This window comes from Muntiacus reevesi, chromosome 3, assembly GCF_963930625.1.
Source record: "Muntiacus reevesi chromosome 3, mMunRee1.1, whole genome shotgun sequence".
Classification (NCBI taxonomy): domain Eukaryota; kingdom Metazoa; phylum Chordata; class Mammalia; order Artiodactyla; family Cervidae; genus Muntiacus; species Muntiacus reevesi.
In genome coordinates, this window is record NC_089251.1 from 256,629,094 (window position 1) to 256,652,489 (window position 23,396).

At 36.0% G+C, this 23,396-nt stretch overlaps 1 pseudogene; it reads right to left on the reverse strand.

Moving 5' to 3' along the window:
• The window catches only part of LOC136162959 (phosphatidylinositol N-acetylglucosaminyltransferase subunit P pseudogene), a 95,213-nt pseudogene extending 75,726 nt beyond the window's left edge, over nucleotides 1-19,487 (reverse strand).
• Between the last annotated feature and the right edge of the window lie 3,909 nt (nucleotides 19,488-23,396).

Sequence of the window (23,396 nt, forward strand, 5' to 3'; positions counted from 1 at the left end):
TGGGTTCAATCCCTGGGTCAGGAAGATTCCGTGGAGGAGGGCAGGGCAACCTACTTTGGTAATTTTGCCTGGAGAATCCCATGGACAGAGGAGAATGGGGGCCTACAGTCCATAGGGTTGCAAAGAAATGGACATGACTGAAACAACTTAGCTCAGGTACACACATTAATATAAATATTATAATACATCATTACAACCAAAGTGATCATTACTGAGGAGGAGGAGTAGCTGAAAGTGAAAGTTCCTCAGTTGTGTCTGACTCTTTGTGACCCCATGGACTATACAGTCCATGGAATTTTTCAGGCTAGAATACTGGAGTGGTTAGCTGTTTCCTTCTCCAGGGGATCTGCCCAACCCAGGGTTTGAACCCATGTCTCCCACATTGCAGGCAGATTCTTTACCAGCTGAACTACTAGGGAAGCCCAGTAGTAGCTGAGCTTAGCTAAAAGGTAAAATAGTAGAGGGTACCAGACTACAATTTTTCTTTTTTACATTTTGCTTCACCTGTGAAATGAATTTACCTCTTTCTTATACTCAGTGCTTTACGATTTTTGATCATATTACAATAGAAAAGTAAAAGATTGGACATCACACCTCACGATACTTTGAATAAGACTTATTCAAGGCATTGCATTATCACTGTCTTTACAATTAAAAATATCTATGTGGAAGTGTCAAATGAACAACTTGTCTCCTTTGCCAGAAATTTTTGGCAATGTGAAGCAAGCAGAAAAACAAATATTGCCTTATACTTGAAGATGTACTATTCACAGGATTATTTCAGAAGGACCTGCAACAGTGGTTGTACTCCAGTAAATACTTCAAACATATTTGTGTAAATCTGCTCCAAGTATTTTAGGTTGACAGGAAGAAAGAAACTGAGATGAGAGAGTGTGGTATCTGGGAGGCAACTGGTTCCCTTTTCTTTGTGCGTTCCAGGAGGGGGGCTGCTGGGAGGTAGTGAGAAAGTTTGGGGCAGAGTGAGCTCTGGAAGATAATGAGTGTAAGAGAAGAAACTTTAGTAAGGCACCTGTACTCCAATAAAAAATAATATAAAAAAAGCAACTATAGGCCAGTTGCTCAAACAACTCAAATTCCGAGGGAGTTTGGCAGATAGGGACCAAGTGTAAGACACCTGAGTGAGCTGGGAACACTAAAGAACTAGAGTTTTCATGGAAAGGAATATGATCCATTCCTAGAAATCCTACTTTTCAACCCCAAGAAAAGCAAAAGTCTAGATAATCTTTTTTTTTGTTTTGTTTTTAAACCATACTTTCTTAATTATAGCACAGGAAACTCTACTCAATACTCTGTAATGACTATATGGGGGGAAAATAAAAAAAACACAGTGGGATGATGTATATGTAGAGCTGATTCATTTTGCTATACACCAGAAAGTAATGCAACATTGTAAGTCAACTATACTCCAATAAAAATATTAAAAATGTAGTCAATGTATTCAACTTAAAAAAATCACAGATATATCATGTTGATGGTTGAATCTGCAGGCTTTTGCTTTGTAACTTCTAGGCCATAAATACATGAGCATGGATAGTACAAATGTTTTGTATAATTGTTCCTGGGTATCTGCAGGGGGTTGACTCTAGGACCCTCATGAATATCCAAATTCAGTTGTTCAAATCCCTTATATAAAGTAGCATAATATAGTTAGCTATCTGTATCCACAGTAGGGCTGACTGTGAAAAGTTTGAATTTGTAAATTTTGTACTCATGGAGTGAAATTGATGAAACAGTACATGGTGTGAAGGTAAACTACATACTTGATGTGAATTCCAGATACGAGGACATTCAGTATATTAGAAGAGGCCAAAATTTGTTTGGCTTTGTTAAACTGACATTTACCAGGGATATTTTATTTCATGGCCCAGCATGTTGTTTTAAAATTCCTTACTCGGTTGTATGAGATGTAAAACAAAAGTTTTTTTGCTTTTTTTTTAATTTGAAGTATAATTGATTACAATATTAGTTTCAGGTATATAACATAATAGTGATTTGATGTTTTTATTGAAACAACTGTTTTTTACAAAGTCTATCAAAAATATAGTAAAATGCAGATTATTTGTTGTTGTGCAGTCACTCAGTCATGTCTGACTCTTTGTGACCCCATGGGCCACAGCACACCAAGCTTCCCTGTCCTTAATTATCTCCCAGAGTTTCCTCAAGCTCATGTCCATTGAGTTGGTGATGCCATCCAAGCCATCCAATCACCTCATCCTCTGTCGCCCACTTTTCCTCCTGCCCTCAATCTTTCCCAGGATCAGAGTATTTTCCAATGAGTCAGCTCTTCGCATCAGGTGGCCAAAGTATTGGAACTTCAGCATCAGTCCTTCCAATGAATATTCAGGATTGATTTCCTTTAGGATTGACTGGTTTTATGTCCTTGTAGTCCAAGGGACTCTCAAAAGTCTTCTCCAGCACCCCAGTTTGAAAGCATCAGTTCTTCAGTGCTCAGCCTTCTTTATGGTCCAACTCTCATATCCATACATGACTACTGGAAAAACCATAGCTTTGACTATATGGACCTTTGTTGGCAAAGTAGTGTCTCTGCTTTTTAATATACTGTCTAGGTTTGTCACAACTTTTTTTCCAAGGAGCAAGCATCTTTTAATTTCATGCCTGCAGCCATCATCTACAGTGATTTTGAAGCCAAAGGAAATAAAGTCTGTCACTGTTTGCACTCTTTCCCCGTGGGTTGAGAAGATCCCCTGGAGGTGGGTATGGCAACCCACTCCAGTATTCTTGCCTGGAGAATCCCCACGGACAGAGGAGCCTGCTGGGCTACAGCCCATGGAGTCACAAAGAGTTATAGACGACTGAGCAACTTTCACTTTCACTCTTATCTGTGGGGTTTGTAGTGCTCAGAGTACAAAAAAAATCTAATTTATCTGAATGGAAATTCCTCTTAAAGCCCTATCCTTGTTTTATAAAAGAGGAACAATATGAGGTAATGTGGTAAGACAATTTGCCTAACATTTTAAAAAGAACCATTGCTCAAATAAAAATATGAGCTCTGGCTACAGTTGATGTATGACAGTTTAACTACCTGTTTTCTATGGTTCCAAACAAAATAGTCACTTTAAAGGAAATGCCTACATAATCAGGCTTACTATTAAACAATAAGCTATTATTTAGTTTAGCAACAAATTTGGCATATGTATGTTAGGATTAAGTCATCTTTGTGTAATTAAATTGCCTGAACCAGTGAACCAGTGAAGTTGCTCAGTCATGTCTGACTCTTTGCGATCCCATGAACTGTAGCCCACCAGGCTCCTCCATCCATAAAATTTTCCAGGCAGGGGTACTGGAGTGGGTTGCCATTTCCTTCTCCAGGGGATCTTCCCAACCCAGGGATTGAACCCAGGTCTTCTGCACTGCAGGCAGATAGTTTACTGTCTGAGCTACCGGGGAAGCCCATTGCCTGAAGGGTGAGAAAAATCCAGCCTCCTTAAAAAAAAAAAAAAATTCACCTTACTTATAGTTTCCTTTGTAGTGCAAAAGCTTTTAAGTTTTATTAGGTCCCATTTGTTTAGTTTTGCTTTTATTTCCAGTATTCTGGGAGGTGGGTCATAGAGGATCCTGCTGAGATTTATGTCAGAGAGTGTTTTGCCTATGTTCTCCTCTAGGAGTTTTATAGTTTCTGGTCTTACATTTAGATCTTTAATCCATTTTGAGTTTATTTTTGTGTATGGTGTTAGAAAGTGTTCTAGTTTCATTCTTTTACAAGTGGTTGACCAGTTTTCCCAGCACCACTTGTTAAAGAGGTTGTCTTTTTTCCATTGTATATCCTTGCCTCCTTTGTCAAAGATAAGGTGTCCATAGGTTCGTGGATTTATCTCTGGGCTTTCTATTCTGTTCCATTGATCTATATTTCTGTCTTTGTGCCAGTACCATACTGTCTTGATGACTGTGGCTTTGTAGTAGAGTCTGAAGTCAGGGAGGGTGATTCCTCCAGTTCCATTCTTCTTTCTCAAGATTACTTTGGCTATTCGAGGGTGTGGAGAAAAGGGAACCCTCTTACACTGTTGGTGGGAATGCAAACTAGTACAGCCACTATGGAAAACAGTGTGGAGATTTCTTAAAAAACTGGAAATAGAACTGCCATATGACCCAGCAATACCACTTCTGGGCATACACACCGAGGAAACCAGATCTGAAAGAGACACGTGCACCCCAATGTTCATCGCAGCACTGTTTATAATAGCCAGAACATGGAAGCAGCCTAGATGCCCATCCGCAGATGAATGGATAAGGAAGCTGTGGTACATATACACCATGGAATATTACTCAGCTGTTAAAAAGAATTCATTTGAATCAGTTCTAATGAGATGGATGAAACTGGAACCCATTATACAGAGTGAAGTAAGCCAGAAAGATAAAGAACATTACAGCATACTAACACATATATACGGAATTTAGAAAGATGGTAACGATAACCCTATATGCAAAACAGAAAAAGAAACACAGAAGTACAGAACAGACTTTTGAACTCCGTGGGAGAAGGTGAGGGTGAGATGTTTCAAAAGAACAGCATGTATATTATCTATGGTGAATCAGATCACTAGCCCAGGTGGGATGCATGAGACGAGTGCTCGGGCCTGGTGCACTGGGAGGACCCAGAGGAGTCGGGTGGAGGGGGAGGTGGGAGGGGGGATCAGGATGGGGAATACGTGTAACTCAATGGCTGATTCGTGTCAATGTATGACAAAACCCACTGAAATGTTGTGAAGTAATTGGCCTCCAACTAATAAAATAAAATTAAAAACAAACAAACAAACAAACAAACAAAAAAATTAGTATTTTCCCCATGGAAATAAATGTTCTTAGAGCAATAGACCTTTCATTCTATAGCTTTATACAAATCCTAGTGCATTGGCTGCACGCATTGGTTGAATAAATGAATGAATAAAAGACAAAGTGAGAATTTATTTTGTTTGGAATGCACAGGGGATGGGGCAATGGATGGAGTCTTTATTTTCTTTTTTTGCTGCCAGATCTTTAAACAAAGAGGATGAGAATTCTTGCATTGAACTAATAGGGAATTGGAAATATTTTGGAAACTGTTATTTTTTCCTTTGGCTGCTTTGTTAAACTGAAATTAGAGATATTTGTAAGACCAAGTTGAAATACACATTTAGTTAATTTATCTGATGTGTGTTACATCAACTTCAGCAATCCACAGTAAAGCTTAGAGTACCAAGGAGTTTTATTATATACACGTTACATTAAAAGTGTGACATTTGTACTCTCACAATAAGTCAGATAAGTATTCTTATGGGTTATTTTATACAAAATTCCCTTGAAAAGGACTTTCTCGGTGGATCTTCAAATAAATTCAGTTCGAGTGGGGCATTCAACTATTGGTGTGACAGATCTCTGCAAACTTAGTGACTTAAAATAATACATTTATTAAATCCTCAGGCCAGAAGCTGATCTAACTCTCAATGAGTGATAATCAAGGTTTGGGCACAGCTGCATTGCTTCCTGGAGTTGTAAGGGAGAACCCATTTTCTGGCCTTTTCTAGCTTGTAGAGACACCTTGCATTCCTGGGTTTGCACTACCTTCCATCTTCAAAGCCAACAATGTCTGATGGAGTCTTTGTCAGACTGACCCTCCAAACTTGATCTTTCCCCATTGAGGATCCTTATGATTACACTAGACCCTTTTGGATAATCCAGGATCATCCTTTTAAGATCAGTTGACTAGCAAATTTATTTCTATCTGCCACTTTAATTCCCCTTGCCACTGAACAGAATATTCATAGTTTCTGGGAACAGAGATGCATACATCTCGAGGGCGGCTGTTATTTTGCCTATCATGGTAGATTTTAAGTATTCCTAAATATATATGAAATCAGAGGTTGTAAATTTGTTGCTCATGGGTGAGATATGACTCACAGATAAGTGATTTTTTCCTTTCCTATGCTTATTATGTTGGGGTATGGAGTGTTTTAAATTAGTTGCCAAAATTAAAAATAGAGTCTTAGTAAAATAATATGTTTCTATACTGTCCCAAAAAACATTTTTAAATTGGGAATTAATGGTTTGGCAACGAATGTCTGAAATGTGTTGTTGGTGACTCACTTTAAAAGGGTTTTGTGCTTTTCACTTTACGGGTGTTTTCATCACTCCCAACTGTATCTATAAATCCAAGGTTAGATCTTGATGGCAACTGCTGTTTTTATTCAGCCCATTTCTTTTATTTATATTACTTACTTGGTCACTGTTAGCATCTGACATCCTGTGTTGAGTGAGTGAATGAGTAAATGTGTACTAAGTCCGTTTGTGTTGTTGTTGTCCAGTTGCCCAGTCATGTCCAACTCTTTGTGACCCCATCGACTGCAGCATGGCAGGAGTCTCTGTCCTTCATCATCTCCCGGAGCTTGCTCAAACTCATGTTGATCAAGTCAGTGATGCCTTCTAAACATCTCATCCTCTGTTGTCCCCTTTTCCTCCTGCCTTCAATCTTTTCCAGCATCAGGGTCTTTTCTAACGAGTTAACTCTGCATCAGCTGGCCAGACTATTGGAGCTTCAGATTCAACATCATCCTTCCAATGAATATTGAGGATTGATTTCCTTTAGGATTGACTGGCTTGATCTTGCAGTCCAAGGGACCCTTAAGAATCTTCTCCAACACCACAGTTCAAAAGCATCAATTCATTGGCACTCAGCCTTCTTTATGGTCCAACTCTCACATCTGTACATGACTACAGGAAAAACCATAGCTTTGACTATAACAGATCTTTGTTGGCAAAGTAATGTCTCTGCTTTTTAATATGCTGTCTAGGTTGGTCATAGCTTTTCTTCCAAGGAGCAAGCATCTTTTAATTTCATGGCTGCAATCACCATCTGCAGTGATTTTGGAGCCCCCCAAATTAAAGTCTGACACTGTTTGTACTGTTTCCCCATCTATTTGCCATGAAGTCATGGGACTGGATGCCATGATCTTAGTTTTTTCAATGTTGAGTTTTAAGCCAGCTTTTTCACTCTCCTCTTTCACTTTCATCAAGAGGCTCTCTAGTTTCTCTTCACTTTCTGCCATAAGGGTAATATCATCTGCATATTTGAAGTTACTGACATTTCTCCTGGCAATCTTGATTCCAGCTTGTGAGTTGTCCAGCCTGGCATTTAGCATAATGTACTCTGCATAGAAGTGAAATAAGCAGGTGACAATATACATCCTTGTTATATCCCTTTCCCAATTTGGAACCAGTCCATTGTTCCATGTCTGGTTCTAACTGCTTCTCGACCTGCTTAGAGGTTTCTCAGGAGGCAGGTAAGGTAGTCTGGTATTCCCATCTCTTCAAGAATTTCCACATTTTATTGTGATCCACACAAAGGCTTTAGCATAGTCAATGAAACAGAAGTAGATGTTTTTCTGGAATTCTCTTGCTTTTTCTATGATCTGACAAATGTTGGTAATTTGATTTCTGGTTCCTCTGCCTTTTCTAAATCCAGCTTGAACATCTGGAAGTTCTTGGTTCATGTACTGTTGAAGCCTAACTTGGACAAGTCCATTTGTAGTAGGTGTATATTTTACTTAATCATAAGACTAGAATGAATGAAGTGCTAAATATTTTCTAAATTTCTGTATTTCTCTAAATCAGACCTCCAAGATTCCATTTAGTAGCAGGATATTTAGTTCCATTTGTTATGGGTTCTATGAATTCTAAGAAGAGTGCCCTTTGGCAAAGGGTAGCCTGGGTGAATATATTGAAAATATATACATCCCATAAAAGATTCTTATAATGCCTACAAATCAATAAGAGAGCAAACACCCTAACTAAAACTAGGGGGAAATCTTGAACAGACACTTTAAAAGAACCTATTCAAAATGGGCAGTAAACATAAGATGCTCAATATCATTATTTCAGAAGAAAACTCAATCAAAAATAAGATGTGCAGCAACTGGAACCAGCAACAGCTGATAGTAGAAAAATGGAAACAATCACTTTGAAAAACTCTTTGGTTGTACTTCCTGAAGCTATGTTTACATTGGCTAATGATCCAACAATTCTATGCTTTTGTAATAATATAATCACAGAAATGAGAACACATTCACCAAAAGACAAAAATGTTTACAGTTTTATTTGTAATAGTCCCTAGTTGGAAACACCCTTATGATCATCAACAGGAGGGTGAATACATACAATGTAGAATATTATGCACTAGGATACTTCTTATTGTAAAGAATGAGTTGCAAATAACATGGATGACTACCATAGGCATAACTGAGTAAAATAAACCAGATGTAAAAGAGTACCTACTGGTGGATTTCATTCATATGACATTCCAAACAGGTTCCAGGGCTAACCTATTAGGACAGAAATATGAATAGTGGGAGATGGAAGAGGAAAGATTCTGACATGCTGGAAATTTCAGTATTTTAAATGGGGTAATGATTACATGAGTGTATATATACATATATATACACACACACACACACACACAGATGGATGGATGGATTTTCTACTTAAATTTGTGTTTGTGTGTTAAATCTTGGCTTGAAATATTTAAGGAAAAGACAACTGTGCCTTTGTTTAACCTACTTCCTAGCTTTTGTGTTCTTGTCTTTTAAAGTTTTATATGTATTTTAAATGCAGCAGGCATTATATATTATTTTCTACACATAATATCCACTTAGATTTATCCTAGTAGTTATCTTTTTAGGTATAATTCATTAATACCCAGATTTCCATGTTTTCCTATGGGTTTTATTTTTCTTCTACCTGAAATCCCTTGGCATACTTTTTAGTATAGGTTATATAGAATGAATATTTTTGTTTTCTGTTTGCTAAAATTGTATTCTTTTTGTTTTTGAAGAATATTTCTCTACATATAGAAGTTTTTGTTGGCATCTAGTTTCTTCCAGCACTTTAAAGATTTTCATGGTCTTTCGGCTTTTACACCTTTTCGTAAGAGGCTAGGTATCACTATTCTTGCTTTGAATGTCTTGTGCTGTGCCTGGCATAGTCAGGCATAGTTGTGCCTGACTCTGTGACCCCATGGACTGTAGCCCACCAGGCTCCTCTGTCCATGGGGATTCTCCAGGCAAGAATACTGGAGTGGGTTGCCATGCCCTCCTCCAGAGGATCTTCCTGACCCAGGGATCAAACCCAAGTCTCCTGCATTGCAGATGGATTCTTTACCACCTGAGCCACCAGGGTCTTACTGATGCTTTTTAACACTTTTACTTTGTATTTGATTTTCAGAAGCCTTTTATGATTTACTGAAGTCTGGTTTTCCTTACGTGTATTCAGCTTGCGAAGGCAGAACTACTTGAATTTATGCATTGATAGCTTCCATCAGTTTTGGAACATTTCCAGCTCTTTTTAAAAATATTGCTTCTGCCCTGTCCTCTCTTCTCCATTTGGGTTTCCATACCCCATATGCTACACACTTTGCATTTTGTATGTGATTAAATGCATATGCTATACACTATGATAAGATGCATATGTGACCAATATGTATCTTATCAACTTCTTTCCTTTGATTTGTCGTATTCTTTGGTGAACATTTCATATAGGCCTCCCTTTCATTCCACTAATCTTGCTATATTCAGTCTTCTTTTTATAACTATTCAGAGACTTTAGTTTCAGATACAGTATTTTAGTACTACACTATCCATTCAGTTCTTTTTTAAGTACTCAAAATTTTCTAGCATAATTCTTCATCTTTTCATGTATTTTCTCTATGATTTTGTTAGCAATTTATAGCTATTTTAAAACTGTTGGTAACTAAAATATAAGGATCTTCTGTGGATAATTTTTCCCTTGTCTGATTTTTCTATCAGGCGATATTTTATTCTATCACAAAAAATGCTTATTGCAGTTATAATGATAGAATGGAGGCTCAGCACCTATCAGGTACTGAGCTGATTGGAGACTGGTTTGCAGTGTTTGTGTGTGTGTGTGTGTGTGGTGTGTTTTAATGTTTTATAATTCTCAGACTACCTCTAGTTCTTTACTCATTCCTGGGGGATGCTTTCAGTTGAGAACCTTGCAAATCTCTGCATGTTCAGTGGCGAGAACTTGTGAGAAACTTTGTTCTGCTTTCATAAGAGTTTCACCTTAGTCCTTCAGGTCTACACATGGTTACTCTTTATTTCTTTATTCTAGAGCCTTTGACTGTGACCTTATGATTGCAGAGACCCCTCTCGTTTGTGAGTCTGCCTCTGCAACGGTGCTGTGTGGTGGGAAATTCTCATCTGCTTCTTAAGGGTTCTTGGCTGAGTCATTTAGCCTTCTACATTGTATACAGTCTCAGAATTTGGAAAACATGTGTTTTGAGAGAAAACCAGCCATATGTTTGAAGCCCTCCAGTCTTGAATTTTGTCACTTCCCTGCATAACTGCCAACTACTTTGCTGGTATTTGCTGTCTCTGGCAGTAGCCATCTACTTGTGCCAATTCCAGATTCACAGCCTCCAACCCTCAACCAGAATTGGCAAAGCCTCTGGTTGTGACTATAGACTCTAAGTTGACATCTGAGAGTCTCTCTCCACTGTAGAAGTCAATATCTCTAGTTCTTGCTTGCACAACCCTATAATATCTTTAAGAATACTACCTTCATATTTAATCTTGGTTTTCTAGTTCTTAGTAGGACCTTTGGCTACAAATGATTACACTCCTTCTTACCACCATCAGTTTTTTGAACAGACTGAATAGCTTATGGCTCTGTGCTAAGGGATGTGGATGCAGAGGAATAGAACTTGAGATCCTCCTCAGGGTTTTAAAATGTTTGTAATTACATGGCATGTACCCCAAAATAATAATAGAACAAAACATTATGGGATAACTTCATGATAAATTGTACAAAGAGATTAGTTAAGAGGCCAGGAGAGACCTCCCTGAGTTCTGGGATACTCAGAAAGGGCAAACTTTTAAAGTTAACTTTAAAAGAAAACTTTAAAGAATGCAGGATAAGAAAAAGCACTTTGAGAATAATATAAGCCAAAGATGTGGATGAAACAAAGATTTCATAGTAGTTTTATTTAAAAAGCTCATAACTTAGAAAGAACACTAATAATGTCCATCAAATGCAAGAATAGGTAAACTAATAGTTTTAAACTTACACAATAGGGTATAATTCAATAATTTAAGACTGAACTAATCATGAAACAACATAGATGTAATCTCAAAACATCCAGAAGAATAAACCAGACAGTAAAGAGTACATATAGTATGATTCCATTTATAAGAAGCTAAAATATAGGCAATTTTAATAGGTAGTAGGTAGGTAGATATAGTGATATATTTGCAAATCAGAACAATAGCTACCTCTGGAAGGTGAGGATTGAGTGGATGGCGATATTAGAGACATTTCTGTGGTGATGGGAATGCTGTATATTTTGACTGAGATGGAGAATTTCTTGGGTATATACATATATCAGTTTGTCAGATTTTATGGGTATTGTTTGTGTATTTCACTGTGTAAATATTTCAACAATATAACAATATGAAAACCATCAGTAATCAACATGTCTTATAACAGATAATTTGTTGATTGATTTTCAAGAAATGGTAGGAGGGATGTTTGGATAAGATGCAGAGTATCTTAAAAGGAAAACCATGAAAATAATCCACAAGGGTGAGAAAAAAATCAGAATAATGCTTTTAGGGAATTTAATATCCAGGACTTCAAGAAACCACTCAGCCAGTAACCAATAGCTGAAATAGCTTTTATTGCTATATTTTCTGTATGTAATCACACTTGGGTAAAATTGTAAAAATGAATATTTTAGCTAATCATTTAGTACACACTTTCCTAACAATAGTATGTTAAAATTTTAATGTGGCCTTTACTAGTAGGAGTTAAGTCTACTGCATCTCTTAAAAATGAAGGTCACAGAACTTGTGATAAAAGCTAGGTAAGTCTACCTAAGCTGGAGGTAGGAGGGGAAACTTGATTTCCAATTTCTCAAATTAAGGCATAATTTCAGCATGAAGTTTTTAAAAATCTGGAAGAATTATAAATAATGATCTGAGGCAAAAAAAAAAAAAAAAAAGGTGGGGTTGAGGTTTTTTTTTCCTTTTTGTCTCTGAATGCTCTATGGTTCAATTCTGATTGGCTTTTGGGTAAGTTTTATTCACTTCTATGAAAAATATCAGAAAAATGTGCAATAACATAATCCAAGATACTTTCAAAATACATAAAGGCTATAAGGAAATAAGAAGAAAATGGTAATGAGCAAAAACAGATGTTTCTTTCTTAGAAGAGTAATTAGAGATAGAAATAGCATCTTGCAGAAAGCAAGAGTCTTACCACCAACTCTTCAGGAATTCATTCAGCAAGATAGCTTACAAATACATGTAACTTTTAAAACATGAAAAACTGAGGAAGCAATGAAGATCTATAAGCTCCAGAAAATTATGTGTTGATCTCAATCCTGTGCATTGATGGACTAAGCAAAAACCACAAAAGAATCTTCCTAGCAACATATTTCTGTACCTGAAATTATATCATAGTAGATTCATTATTTTTTGGTTCAAGTGCAATATCTGTATTTCACTGTGTAAATGTGCATTTCTTTGGAAGTGGCAGTATATATCTTTTTAGAAACTAGCTCTTCCATACTGACTTAGTAGGAAAATGCAAAAGAAAAATTTGTTGCAAATGAATAATTTGTTGCAAACAAATGGCCTATTGCATTTTTTCAGTAAAGAGATACAATGTGGGTTTGCATCAACTAGGGAAATTATATCCCTGTTTATATACCATTGAAATTTCTTATTCAGTCCATTCATCAAGGACATTGAATACTCAGGAGGTGTGCAGTAAGACAGGAGACAGTCCAGAAAAGACAGGTAATAAGGTAGAAAAGGGCCTTTCCTGGTGGCTAAACTGGTAAAGAATCCACCTGGAATATGGGAGACCTGGGTTCGATTCCTGGGTTGGGAAGATCCCCAGGAGAACGGAAAGGCTACCCACTCCAGTATTTTGGCCTGGAGAATCCTGTGGATTGTATAGGTCAGCCTTTCTGATCATTTATTTTTGTCTACTCAGCTTTACTCTTTTGGAAAAAAAACTATTAGGTAGAATGTTAATCTTCCTTTGCATAACATATTTGCTCTTTTAAAGTGAAATACAGTTGACATACAATATTATGTTAGCTATAATTTATTTGCTCTTAATATTACTGTTTGGAAGTTTGATCAGGTGCCTTATTCTTTAGTTACAGTTACTGCCTCTGCCTTGTTTTTAGCTCCTTTTTTGATAACCCCCAATTCTCCCCCCACCATGGCAGAGGAAGTTAGCCAACAGTGATATTTGATCATTGCAATCTTAATATTCTCAAACCCTCAGTTTAAAAATTGCATTATAAAGGTAAATTTTTTTTGCAAAGCAAACTACATGCCTGAAGCCTATAATCATGGATTCTGCCACTCCATTCCTTTGTTGTTGAAAAAATTGTGTTTATATTTTTCCATTTTTATTCATTAAGGACAGTCTTCCTACTGAATCAGTTCTTGGATCTCCAACTTTAGAAGCTATGGTCTTAGTGTTACTTGCCTGTGTGTGCATATGCGTGCATGCATATATGTTTGACTTACAAGGCTCACTGTTCCTTTGGAGTTTTACTAAGGTCTGCATTTGTAGGTCTTTGCTAGTAGTCTTGATTGAACACACACACTGTTGCCATGATCGGTATTTATCAAAAGCAGTGAACCATTTGTTTTTTCTAATTGACTATTGTAGTTAATGTTAATATATTTTTGTTACACTCTACATATTTCTTAATTTTAGTTTTTAACTCTAAATCATTTTCTTTTATCAGTATGAAAATACCAGTTTAAGGAATTATTCACGTATTTTTTCTTGATGGCAGAATTAATGGAAGAAAGGGTCATTTTACTAAGCTGGGTATTGGTTTTATTTAATGATGTTTTAATTTTTCATTTCACTTTTTTAGATTTGTTAGTGTTCACAAAGTTATAACTAGTAATGTGCACATCTACTAGATAAAAATGCTATTTTTATATATTAAAATGTTACTGAAAAATATATTAAAACCAGAAAATCTTGTTTCTACTGTATTTTGGTATTCTATAATGAAATTTCCAAATTGAGTTCTTCATGCTGATAACCGTGTCATCTATTTGTAACTTAAAGTGTTCATATTGTAATGGAAGACCCATAATTGTGAGGATATTGGGAAGTACCTATGTCGAGTGCTCTACTTTTATTGCTGGATTATAGTCATGGAAAACTAGGAATTATTTGAACACACAATTTCACAGTGGCATGGCCCAATGTGCAGCACAGGTGTTTTTCTAATTGTGATCTATTTAGAAGGGAAAGGGTTTAATGGCCCAGAAACATACATTTCACCTCCTTGACCTTGTGCATTCATGTAAGTACTTAGTAAAATTTGTGAGCACATAAATTAACTCCTATAATTGCTGAGACTTGTTTTCTCAAGTTTATATGGCAATGTGTTTATTTCCTCCTTAATATTTAATATGTGTATTAAAGGAAACTATATGTATATTTCATCAGGCATCTGATAAAATGAAAAGCTTACAAATTAAAGAACTGATTAACTCTTTCTTCCTCTAAGAAAGTGTAATGAATCAGAAAGCGTTCACTAGGAAGTTCTAGCCTGGTATACCAGTTCTCCAGAACTCATTTTCTTTCTTAAGAGTGATAGAAAATTTGAAATATACCAAAGAACCAAAATATAAGACAGTGATAGCCTTAACAATTATTAAAACATTTTTAGTTGTGTAACAAATAAAAAATTTTAAGAAATTAATTGAACTATGTTGATTAGCTTTTTCTTTTGCTATATTTTGGAATCCTTAGTTTGCTTTGTAGGTCTAAAAAGCCTAAAAGTCCTGTTAAGTTTATTATTTTGTACGCCTTCCACCTCTGAAAACGTCAAAGTTGAATGATGTTTAAAGTTGCTTTCTTTTAACTTTTGGTAGAATTAGGAGTGAATATAATTTACAAAGTCCATTTCTAGAGATAGTGGACTAAGTCGTTTTAAACCAAAGGTCCTGTTGAGAACAAGGAGAGAAAGTGGACGAAACATAAAATATTTCCTGAAGGCGTTCAGAAATAGCAGAGCATCCAGGAGTTACAGGGTCAAAGTCAGGAGAGAAAGAAGACCATCCCAGGCAACAAGTAAATAATGCCTCAGCCACTAAGTAATATAGCTTAAGACACAGTGAAGGAAAAACGGAAAAAATGAAAAGAAGTGCACAAACACCTAATTATCATGGGGTATTTAAACACATCTTTCCTTGTCACTAATAGAACAAATAGACAAAATAAGTATATAGAGGATACGACCCACAGAGTAAGTCCTCTGTGCTACTCTGGAAGCTGTCTAGGAGAACAAATAGCTCACTATGTCTTGAGAAGCTGTTGTCACCTTGAGAGTATATGTGTGCCTTTTCCTTCTTTAATGCCTCACTTGTTTTTTTCACTTCCTTTTGTTGCCTTGGGCTGCACCATGCAGAATTGGCACCTATTGGCTCTGTTCATAGGGAACTGGGATTAAGAAAGTGTGAAAGTGAAAGTCACTCAGTCATGTCCCCATGGACTATACAGCCCATGGAATTCTCCAGGCCAGAATACTGGAGTGGGTAGCTTTCCCCTTCTCCAGGGAATCTTCCCAACTCAGGGATCAAACCCAGGTCTCCCACATTGCAGGTGAATTCTTTACCAGGTGAGCCACAAGGGAAGCCCAAGAAAGTATGTTATCCTTTAATAACAATGTTTATTTGAAAAAATACAAAATTACTTCAGACCTTCTTGCCAAGCAATGATAAATACCCCAGATGTTAAGCTCTCTCTGTAGGTAACGCAGAGATTAGAGTATTAACAAGAGAGAGAAATACTGGGCAATAGTTTAACTATGGCAAGACCATGAAACTTTATCAATATTGTAGGAAAAAAAAACACCCCTCTTTAAAAAACGTATCAGTGTTCCTAACATCAATGCCACACTAAAAGGCAAGAACAACATTCTCATCCCATAGAATGAACACAAAATAGAAGACATATGCAAAGAGTAATCTGTGGAATCAAGAGTAATTGAGCAGTAAGGAGTATTTAGCAAAAACTATTTTAGGTAAAATTTAGGAAATCTCCAAAGACATAAAATATCCATTAATTTCAGGGTAAAGTACCTTATAATGTACTATAATTAAGAGAATTCCTGAAAATTTAACCCAGATGTTTGATATAAATCTTAAAATACACATTTTCCCCTCAAAACAAATTCAGTAAAACATTTTCATGTAAATTAATTTGAGAAAGTAGATTTTACAGCAGAGAAATGCCTGAAGAGTTAGCATATGGTCCAAATGCAGCTCTGGGAAAACGCTGAATTCTAATCTGTTCTCTTCCTTAGATGAATCAGTGTCTCCTCCAGACAAATTGATAGCTTAATTCCTAAGTTATTTATACTCCTATCTTTAATGAATATGTACATTTCTGAAGTTCTTTGAAAAAAAAACATCATCTAAAGCAATAATGCCTGAGGTGCTTGCCTGTGGTGATTCTCAAATATTTATTTTGACCTTCAGCTATTCATCGTTCCAGAGTGGCTTTTCCTACACCACAAAACATCTCTCTCAAAAGATCACGTTCACCCCAAACTCTGTACATCCCAAAATACCCAAGTCATATTCTACTTTTAATGAATCCCCATTACGTACATCATCGTGTCCAAGTCCTTTCTTCTAAAAAACTAGAATTATCTTCCCAGGTTCACTGCACACTGTTTCCTTCCATACGCCTTGCACTTAAGTTCAACAGTGTTATTGAATATTCCCCCCAAATAGTCTTTATTTTCTCAATTCTTTGTCTCTTTTTCTCATTTTCCTTTGAATTGATATTGCTACCTGATGAAACCCAAATGGTATGTTTTAAGTTATATTTTATCACTTCTTAACACTTTTTCCCTGAGCTCCTCAAGAAAATACCTTTTATATATTCCCATTTTACACTGTATTGCTGTTATTGGTGAATCATTTTTATTGCTGTGCTAGATTAAAAGTTCATTTAAGTAATTTAGAATATTTTATTTCTCTTGATCACTTTTACAGCATATAGCATAATACTGATTCATGAACATGAACATCTGGATTTCCTCACAAACTAACAAATAACATAATAAATTACATATTTTTTATTACATATATTTAAAGCTCCTTGGGGAAATAAGCGGGGTTTTTTTTCTTACTGAGGAAAGGTTTTCTTGGGAAATGGTCAATCATACCTTAAAAATTTAATAAAGTATTATCTTAATGCTTAATTATCAAAATATCTTAAATGTCCACTAATGAACGTTCAATTTTGCCTGACAAACACAAGCAATACTATACAAACGTAAGGAAGGATGCTGATAATGCTGAGACTTGAGATGAAGAAAAAATCATCTTGATATTATGAAAGTGGAAATTAAGAAGTGAATTGTTTTGAGGGCTATCATATATAACATTATTAACTACTTCAGTTGACATTCTCAAAATAAGTAAGAACCTTTCTAAAAGGTAAGATCTGATCACAATGAGCCCATTTATTTTATGACTTATCTCTGAGCACTTGATAGCTATAATTTGTTAATGAACTTATAAAGTGCCTTGCATAGAAACTCTTGAATATGAAATTGCCATGTGAATTGGATAATTGCCATGGCTTGGTTGAGTAAGAACAGAGACCTCACCTTCAGCCATATTCTTTTAATTCATTTTTTTTAAAGCTTATTTGTTGGTCCACTACATAGAAAAGTGCATAAGATTGGCAACTAAGTAAGAGTGATGGTGATAAAACTTACACATCTGTAAAAGTTATTTTTACCTTTTATCTAGGCCATTTTATTAACATTGGCATGCTAATATAGTTAGGATAATTTTATATGGAGTTTAATAAATCAGTGAAGTTGTGTCAGTTTGAGTCATCTGAGCTACTTTTGAGACTATTAAGAAAGGCATTATTTCATTTCATCACACCTACAGGCAAAACATTTATAAGTTTTTAATCCAACATGTATTTGTTGAACCTGTGTCTACATTATGTTGCATGGTATCTAAAGAATTCTTTTTCTTCTAAATGTGATGATTGAACTAAAAATCTATTATGATTACAGAGGAATAACAGAAAAGAAGAGCTGTAATGTTGAAAACCGTTACCATGAATTTATTCTGGTTCTTATAAAATTGTAGACATGCTGTTCAATCATAATTCTCACCTCAAGTTTTTCTTGTAGAAGAAAAAAGAACTTTGTGCATTGTTGGTGATGATATTCATTGCTCTGTAGTAAGTGTTCAAAAGTAGTTTCTGAAGAAGCAAATAACAGTTCACAGATAGAAAGTATGAGAGGTAATCATTGCTTAATGTGTTGATGACTATACCACCACGCTGAAGTGGTTTTGTATTGACTCAGCTTGCAGATCCAATACTTCAACACATTTAAAAAGACTTGAAGTCATTCTCTCTCCGACCACCAGAGTGGAAACTGCTGTTTTCCCAATCATTAGAGAATAAAAGATGGTTATATTTTGTTGAAAACATCCATTCATCAGGATCCACTCTGGTATGATGCCTGCCCAGGAAGACCATCACAAAACTAGCTGTAATACTGTTTTCTTGCATAAACAGCACTGTTGTAGAAGATATCTGAGGAATAATTTTATCAGAGCAGCAGACATCCTGCTCTCTGGTTAGGAGAGACTGTGATAGGACTTTCAAATAGTTAAAAGTCAAGTTGCATGTGCAACTTCTCATTACTGGAAAAGAATGTGCAACTTCCAAATGTATTTCCAAACAAATCACTATCAGTTATTTTGGTTATCTTGTAATTAGTGCTGTCTTCAATAAAGACTTTTAAGATTTATATTTCTTTTTTTTTGCCATTTGGTAATGCAGTATTTTATTTATTCTGTCCATTAGTAACTACTATTTGATAGCATTTATAATATTAATAGAACTTAATATAAAATAAATTCAACTTACTTTTTTTTTGCGTTTCAATACCAGATATTAATCAGAAAGAGAGTCAAAATTAGTATGGTCAAAATCTTTATGTCAAAATTTATAATAAATGTTTGGTATTAGTCCACATACAATTAAGTTTTTGGTGGAAAGTTATTTGGCTTCAAGAAAGAACATTTGGTTTACTTCACTAATAGGAATATCTCTTAGTGCTGGGGTGGCCTCTTCTTGGTCTTCCTCTTGCTGTTGATTTTTGGCATAGTTATCTGTGATAGTATGAATGGAGTCGAATGGAGAGGTACTCATGTTTATTCCAAATAAGAGGACATAACCAATGACTACGGTAATGAGGAGGTACACAGGCAGAGCAACGGCCCAATACTTTTGAGGCCAATAAGGTAAGCCTAAGGAGTTTAGCCAAGATTCAGGAATAAAAGCCCACACAAGCCAAATTGGGAGCTTAAGAAAAGAACAAAGCCATAAATTTCTTTTTCTGGCAATGGTGATGGTGAATTTTCCACCATTTTCCCTGTGGCTTTGGATGTTCTGCTTGCACACGTGCACACAAGCACCCAAATGTCGCCTGCACGAGCAACCAGCCCTCCAACCTCACGTGCGCACGCACATCCTGCAGTGGAAGGTGGGGGGAGGTAAGGGGAGAGCGGGATGCGGGAACTGAATGCCACCCTAACTCTGCAGGCTTCGCCGCTGTGAGAACAGGGAAGGAAGGACTTAAGATTTATATTTTTAATAAAAGATTTTTTTTTTTGGTAGAAATTCAAATAAGTACAAAGATGAGACAGTTAATGGTTTAGAGGATGTTGGTTAAGGATGAAAATTAGCTGAATTAGCACTATGCCAACAAACTCTAAGATCTTTTGCATTTTATAGAAATATGGTTTCTATATGAATTGGGTTTGGGAATTGTATGTCTGTCACCTTTTAGTTCTTCCAAAGCTTTACTAGACTTCTTTTATTCTCTCTCAAATGATATGATTCATTCTTTAATGTATGGTGTTCTTTTCCCTAATTACGACTCTTCCTGAGTCAAAGTTTTATCAAGCCCATACTACCTGGAAGAGATAAAAGTCTATCTTGGTATTTTCTTTGAAATATATTTTCTTTACATCTCATATTTCAATTTTTCACTATTTATTTTTTCTTTTGCTTCCAAGAATTGACACGCTATAGATTTTTTTCAACATGTTCTGCCACACCCAGTGAGAAGGAACTTACTTCATTGACTTCTTCATGTTTGACTATGCCACAAATAACTACACAGTCATTATTTTTACTTAATTTCTTGTCTTTATTATTCGGTTGCTCAGTCATGTCCAACTTTTTGGGGCCCCATGGACTGCAGCATGCCAGGCTTCCCTGTCCTTCACCAACTCCTGGAACTTGTTCAATCCATTAAGCTGGTGATGCCATCCAACCATCTCATCCTCTGTCGCCCCCTCCTTCTCCTGCCTTTGATCCTTCTCAGCATCAGGGTCTTTTCCAATGAGTTGGCTCTTCATATCAGGTGGCCAAAGTACTGGACCTTCAGCTTCAGCATCAGTTCTTCCAATGAATATTCAGTATTGATTTCCTTTAGGACTGACTGGTTTGATCTCCTTGCAGTCCAAGGGACACTCAAGAGTCTTCTCCAACACCACAGTTAAAAAGCATCAATTCTTCAGGACTCAGCCTGCATTATGGTCCAACTCTCACAGCCATACATGACTACTGGAAAAACCATAGCTTTGACTAGATGGACATTTGCTGGCAAAGTAATGTCTCTGCTTTTTAATATGCTGTCTAGTTTTGTCCTAGCTTTTCTTCTAAGGAGTAAGCATCTTTTAATTTCATGGCTGCAATCACCATCCGCAGTGATTTTGGAGCCCAAGAAAATAAAGTCTGACACTGTTTCCATTGTTTCTCACCCATTTCCCATGAAGTGATGGGACCAGTTACCATGATCTTAGTTTTTTGAATGTTGAGTTTTAAGCCAGCTTTTTCACTCTCCTCTTTCATCTTCTTCAAGAGGCTCTTTAGTTCCTCTCCACTTTCTGCCATAAGAGTGGTCATCTGCATATTTGAGGTTATTCATATTTTTCCTGGCAATGTTGATTCCAGCTTGTGAGTCATCTGGCCCAGCATTTTGCATGATGTACTCTACATATAAGTTTAATAAGCAAGGTGAAAATATACAGCCTTGATGTACTCTTTCCCAATTTGGAACCAATCCATTGTTCCATGTCTGGTTCTAACTGTTGCTTCTTGACCTGCATACAGGTTTCTTAGGAGGCAGGTAAGGTGGTCTGGTATTCACATCTCTTAAAGAATTTTCCACACTTTGTTGTGATTCACACAGTCAAAGGCTTTAGTGTAGTCAGTAAAGCAGAAGTAGATGTTTTTCTGGAATTTTCTTGCTTTTGCTATGATCCAATGGAGGTTGGCATTTGATCTCTGGTTTCTCTACCTTTTCTAAATCAAAATCGAATTTGAACATCTGAAAGTGTTCACATACTGTTGAACATCTTGGTTCACGTACTGTTGAAGCCTAACTTGGAGAATTTTGAACATTACTTTGCTAGCATGTGAAATGAGTGGAATTATGTGTGGTAGTTTGAACATTCTTTGGCATTGCCCTTCTCTGGAATTGGAATGAAAACTGACCATTTCCAGTCCAGTATCCACTGCTGAGTTTTCCAAATTTGTTGGCATAATGAATGCAGCACTTTAACAGCACTTTAACAGTATTATCTTTTAGGATTTGAAATAATTCCATCACCTCCACTATCTTTATAGTGATGCTTCCAAAGGCCCACTTGACTTCATACTCCAGGATGTCTGACTCTAGGCAAGTGATCACATCATCGTGGTTGTCTGGGTCATTGAGATCTTTTTTATATAGTTTAGTATATTCTTGCCACCTCTTCTTAGTATCTTCTACTGTTAGATCCATTTCATTTTTTATCTTTATTTTTCCCATCTTTGCATGAAATATTCCCTGTCTTTAGGTTTGAAAAATACATGAAAGATACAATAAGGAGGAGGTAAGGCTTTGGCTTAACTTAGTAATAACTCTCTCTGTAACTCTTGAAAATGTCTAATTTTCTGGGTTTTTTTTTTTTTTTTTTTGGTAGACTCTAAATTGCATGTAGAGAAGGGAATGGTAGCCCACTCCAGCATAGTTGCCTGGAGAATTCCATGATCGGAGGAAACTGATGGGCTACAGTCCATGATGTTGCAAAGAATCAGACATGACTGAGTGACTTTCACTTCATAAGCATATACCGTGTTGCTTTGTGTATTTTTAAGCATTTATATAAATCATGCTTTTATATATTGGTATTTATCTTGATTTTTTAAATTCAACATTATGCTTTTGATATTTATGCAGGTTGCTACATTCAGATTTAATTAAGTTCTTGGCATAGTTAAGGGTATGTTAACTTTTAGATGTATCAATATAATATGAATGTCTTTAATCCTTCTCTAGGATCACTCTTTACTATTAAAGCATGTAGCACAGGGAACTATTATCAATATCTTTAATAACCTATAATGGAAAAGAATCTAAAAAGGAAGTATACCTATATCTGAATCTCTTTGCTGTAAACCTGAAGCTAACAAACACTGTAAATTATATTTCAATAAAAATTAAAAAATCTAAGCCTCTTTCCTCAGTGACTGCATGTGGTCCAGGCCTCTCCCAAAATTTTACCTAAGGATTCCCAATAAGGCTTTCACCCAACCAGTTGTCAACTATCAAGAACTTACGAGCTTCAATGATTTCTGTAAAAGATATTTGCTGATATACTCCTAGAAAAGAAAAAGTATGCTTGAGTGAAGCAAATTAGCTCCAAATAAAAAAATCTTATTTGACAGACTTTTACAAAACTGTTTGCATTTTTTTCTGAGTTCAACTAGAAGGAGCAGTCTGTCACTAGAATTAAAAATAACTCTGTTCCCAGAATTCCATAATGGGTAAGAAAGTTCAAAAGAATAAAAAATGTTTAAAGATAATACTGCTACTGCTACAAAAAAGCTTTAGATATATAAAGTATTTTGAGGATGAGTTCTATTTTACCTGCCTTCATTGCATCTAATAATCATATAAAACAAGGATCCGGAAATAAATAATGAAGGTATCAAAAGTTACACTGAAATTATGGGTTTAATAGAATTTCTAAAATTTGAAACTGCTGGAAAACACATTTTCCCACTTTGTGATGTATTAGATGACCCCTTTTTGTTGTGCCTTTTACCACCATCTAGAAAAGTTGAATGGCATGCTTTATTTTCTGTCTCCTTTTTTTCATCTATTATTTCAGGTATTGTGGCATATTCTGTTGGCAAGGGATGACATAACTTTTGTTCTCTCTAAAGGAAGTATCTTTACTTTTGTCATGGGGCTGAGGAAACTTTTACTTTTTTAAATGACT